Source organism: Physeter macrocephalus, unplaced genomic scaffold (assembly GCF_002837175.3).
Source record: "Physeter macrocephalus isolate SW-GA unplaced genomic scaffold, ASM283717v5 random_358, whole genome shotgun sequence".
Lineage (NCBI taxonomy): Eukaryota > Metazoa > Chordata > Mammalia > Artiodactyla > Physeteridae > Physeter > Physeter macrocephalus.
In genome coordinates, this window is record NW_021145606.1 from 70272 (window position 1) to 75000 (window position 4729).

A 4729-nucleotide genomic window follows, 5' to 3' on the forward strand; every position below is an offset into this window, starting at 1 on the left:
GCACGAACCCGCGTCCCCTGCATCGGCAGGCGGACTCTCAACCACTGCGCCACCAGGGAAGCCCCGTTCTCTTCTTGAGTGGCTTCAGTTTATCTTTTTCTCAGGGGACACAGGTTGCCCCTGTCCGGGGTAAGACAGTACTGCCATCTCTTCCTTCAGTTGATGAAGCTTAGGAAGGCTTTCACTTCACTGGCATCGACTTTATTCTCTGTGGTTTGTGTGAGACGGGGTTCTGCCAAATCCCTGAGGTATTTTCCCCGAGTTCCCATTACTTATCGAGCTGCCCCCACCTCCCCTGCAGCATGTGCCTTTGGCATTGGCTTTTTGGAGGCAAGTGTAGTTGTACCAGTTAAAATCTTCAAGTCACTAGGCCGGCGAATGGAGCCTTTAGCAGGTTAATTGGCATGTGCCAGGTTGCTGCTGTGGTGGAACTCTGAAACTGGTACCGAAGAGTGACAGAGAGCCTGCCCTTGAGGAGTTTTTCAGTCTGTCTGTGAGGAAATAAAAATAAATAAAAATAAGGACTTGAAAGGAGTTACCAAACCACGTGTCGGGATGTCCAAGATGGAGTGGAGGGACCGCCAGGTTGTGCTCGGGAGTGTCTCTGAGAGGCAGGGAAGCCGTGGCGGGTGGGTTGGGAGGAGGCTGAGGTAGGCTGCTGTTGGTGGGAGAAATGGCAGAGCCTAAAATCTGCTTCACAGATCTCAGTCAATTCCATACTCCCTTCATGATTTTTACCATTTTCCATATCATTTGTGCTAATAAAGTTTTTCTTCAAATTGACCTGCTTTAAAAAAAAACCACTAAAATACCCGTTTAAAAGGAAACTAGTAATGAACCCATTATCACCACTGCAAATGGAAAGCCAGTACCATCATTTGCTCTCAGTAGCGGGTACCTGTAAATAGAATGAATGCAGTGCTGTCAAGTTCTAGCCGATTCTCAGTCTGCTGAAGGCTTTGGGCCTGAGGCGTCCTCTTAAAAGAGGAGGTGAGCTAGTTTAGAGAAGCGTTAAGACCAGTATCGGACTGTGACCATTCTCTTTGATCGAGAAGGCTGGAAAAATAATTGGAAGGGGAACGACGTCTCTGAGACGCAGTGCTGTTTGAAGCCCTGCCCCACATCTGTTGTCACCCTGTCTGCCCTGCAGGGTGGGGAACGCTGTCGTAGGAAACCCTCCTGGGCTCCCGGGGAGAAGGCTACCGTGCTGGGGGCTGGGTTCAGGGTGAGAGTTTGGCCCCCACTCCGAGGGCCCTCCTGTGCTACCACCCCAGTCCCCTTAGGTGTGAGGACGCCGGCCTGGTTTCCGTCTCCATGTATCCGTGGGTTCCTTGCCCTCTCTGGGATCCAGAAGCTCCCAAGGCACATGCAGTAACGGCTACAGGAGAAGGATCCTTCGCACATCCTCTGCACCCAGGAAACACTGGGTTCTTGTTTTACAGATGGGGAAATGGTCTCAGAAAGGTGAAGGGACTGCCTGGATCGAAGCCCGGGTATCTCAATTTCAGAGCCTGTGTTACTATGCTAGAGTTTCAACGGCAACACTTGACGTTTGGGGCTGGACATTTCTGCGTTGTGGGCGCTGTCCTGGGCCCCTACACAGCGGACGACAGTAGCCTCCTTCCCCCTCCTGACGAGAAACATCTCTAGGCATTGCCCTGAGCAGCACAGTCGCCTTGCTTGGGAGCCACCGTGCTGTACCGCGAAGCTGTCTTTGTGGTGTCTGAGGATCTGCCTGGCCTCTCTGGAGGAGGGTGGATGGATGGCTTAGCCTGCTGTGAGGGGCTGAGTCCACACACACAAGACGTTCCCTCTGTGCCTGACGGAAAGGCACGGCGCTTTTAGTTTCACCCCTCAGGAAAGAGGGCCGTTCTCCTATTCAGATCTTCACAGAGTTATACTGTGGACTCGTTCCTAACTGCCCGGTGGATGTAATGGACAGACTTCTGTGTCCAGTCCCCGTAAATGGTACATGCAACCTTCCAGTTGCTCAGGCCAGAAATCTTGGGGGGTTGTCCTTAGTGCCTCTCTCCCTCTCACACCCCACATCAGGCCTGGCCTTCAGAATGCAGGTGTAGGCCCGTCCCTCCTCCCCGTTTCCCCTCCCCACCTCCCCTCCACCCCTGTGGTCCAGTCACCACCCTTCACGGCCTGGGTGATCGCAGTGGCCTCCTAACCCATGACTCTGCTCCCACCCTCACCCCCTGTACCCGATTCCCCACCCAGCTGCCAGAACCATCCTTTAAAGATATAAACAGATCAGGTTGGTCTCCTGCTCAAAGCCCTCCAGTGGCTTCTCCGCGTGGCCATCGTCGTCACGGGGCCTACAGAGCCTGCAGGAACCGGCCTGCTCTGCTGCTTCTCTCCGCTTTGCTCTCTCCAGTGGAGCCACGCCGGGCTCCTCGCTGGTGACCTGTTCCCCGCCTCGGGGACCTCGGCCCTGTCCTCAATGCCTGGGATGCTCGCGCCCCCATCTGCCCAGCTCGCTCTCGCACCTGCTCGAAGGCACTGTGCTCTCCCAAGGGCTTCCCTGATCAGCGTGCACGTATTACAGCCCCTCTCCCCCCTTTATTTTTCTTCTCAGCACACAGGAAATAATTTTCATGTAATGAATAAGTGAATTACTAAGCACTCCCGCCATTACTTTATGTTGACCGTCAGGGCGCACTTTGGGAAGACTCAGGAGCCTGCAGTAGCCCCACTCAGTGCTAGTTCTGGATGCTTGTGGCTGTCCCAGCTGATTGACCAAAAAAGGGTATGCTCTCACAATTACAGGTGCTGGAAATTAATGCACCTTTTTGGTGATCACTTTAAAACAGTATGTGAAGTGGTCCTGTTATGGCTGTCCTGGATCTAAATCTGTAGGATTAATAGGGAAAAAACCTCTCATGTCAGGCAAAGGAGTCCTAGTGTCAAGTGACAGCATCATCCTCAAATTCAAAAGGGCTGTTTCTCAGATGGCTTAGATGGAAGTGAAGTTGATGGGCCCTGGAAAACTGTGTTAGGTGATCCCAGAAGTGGCTCAAGTGAAGACAAAGATACTGACGTGAAAGGTGCAGGTGATAAGTTTGAATGAAGTTGTTTCCTGAAATGTGAGTGGGAAAATGCGACATTTCTAGATGAATAGTTTATGTGTCACTTGAAATATGTATGACTAACTTGACAGCTATAATTGGTAGGTGTTTGATTATTTCATTCGTACTTCTAAAGGTTTATGAATTTGAGCCATTATTTTTGGCTCTTCACACTGGGGGAGCTAGGAGAATTAATTGCCATGTCGGGGCATGCATGGTAAAGGTCCCTCTCGTTTTGGGCCTCCAGAGGGTGCTATCCTGTGACTGATCGCGGCTGGTCTGCGGGCCACCTTCCCCGCCCAAATGTCAGAGGAGCAGTTAGAGGAACCTTCTGGGTCACGAGTCTGGTGATTCTTTCAGATTTCGGGGGAAATATCAACGTGGAGACCATCAGTACCTTTATCGACGGTGGAGGCCGTGTCCTGGTAGCTGCCAGCTCAGACATTGGTAAGTCTGACCTGGGAAGTTCTGGTGTTTTCCACCATTTCTCCAGGGAGCTTAGAGAGCTTTACAAATGGAAGCTGCCAAATTGGCACTCACGGAGGGGGGCCTCAGCCGGGGAGGGAGTGAGGGAACTCCAGTGCCATGTGGTCCCTCCTGTGCTTTCCTGTTACCGGAGCCCATGAGATGAGAAGTGGGTCCTTTTAAGGACTGGGGTCCCTGTTTGTTTGTTTTTCCCTTCTTCTGTTTTTGTCTTTTTCCTTTGTTTCTTTCCTGTTGTTTTGGTGGCTCTTCTCTTACGAAAAGGCGGCAAGAGGGGAGGTTTGACAGATTATTTTTGTGTTTCTTACATCGGACATTTTCAAAGATACGTAGAAGCAGGGAGAGGAGGGTTCCAGTGTTCCGAATCCCATGTACTTACCACCCAGCTGCACCAGTGAACACCACTGACCAGTCTTGTTTCATTTTTTCCAGTGTTGATGGGTTTTTAAAACCATATTGGGTGGGGTTCTTGGTGGGGCGATGATGAGGAAGAGAGAAACCTCGTAAGCCCAGGCTCATCCAGATCAAGTTCGCCCGCGGCAGTCACTTTGCTTCCAAGGAGGTTTTTGCGCAGAACCAAGGTCACTGTGCTTGCGGAGGGAGAGGACCAGGCGGTGGCACTTGTCAGTTCAGGGTCCGACTCCCGCAAGCAGAACACCGTGCTGTTGCCCAGGGGTCCAGTGGGCGCTGCGCCCGGCCTGCTGAAGCTGCAGGGCCCCGGGGCTGACTGGTAGAGGGCGGCTCGTGGGGACGCTAGGACGAGGCGTACTGCTTAGCCCGGGGCCCGCCTTAGGGTCAGTCAGGCGTCTCTTGGGTCTGTGCTGCAGGTGACCCTCTTCGAGAGCTGGGCAGTGAGTGTGGGATCGAATTTGACGAGGAGAAAACAGCTGTCATCGACCATCACAACTATGACATCTCAGACCTTGGCCAGGTAATCAGGACTGTCACCTTCCAGGTTTCAGGCCCTAACAGCAAAGTTCAGGCTAGAAACCGGGAGGGGGTCCGGAGAGGCCCCGTGGCTTTGGGGGTGCCTTTTCCTGACCCCGTCTTCCCTCTGCCCCGCAGCATACGCTCGTCGTGGCCGACACAGAGAACCTGCTCAAGGCCCCGACCATCGTGGGGAAGTCGTCTCTGAATCCCGTCCTCTTTCGAGGGGTCGGGTGAGTGAGCAG

At 53.0% G+C, this 4729-nt stretch overlaps 1 protein-coding gene across 1 annotated transcript in view; it reads left to right on the forward strand.

Annotated features, from left to right (window-relative positions):
* KIF17 (kinesin family member 17) overlaps positions 1-4720 on the forward strand; it is a 60409-nt gene extending 55689 nt beyond the window's left edge. The window contains exons 17-19 of the mRNA XM_055082859.1: positions 3435-3521; positions 4385-4488; positions 4623-4720. The gene's annotated coding sequence lies outside the window, so the exon portion shown is untranslated. The remainder of the gene's footprint in view (positions 1-3434; positions 3522-4384; positions 4489-4622) is intronic.
* Positions 4721-4729: the final 9 nt, after the last annotated feature.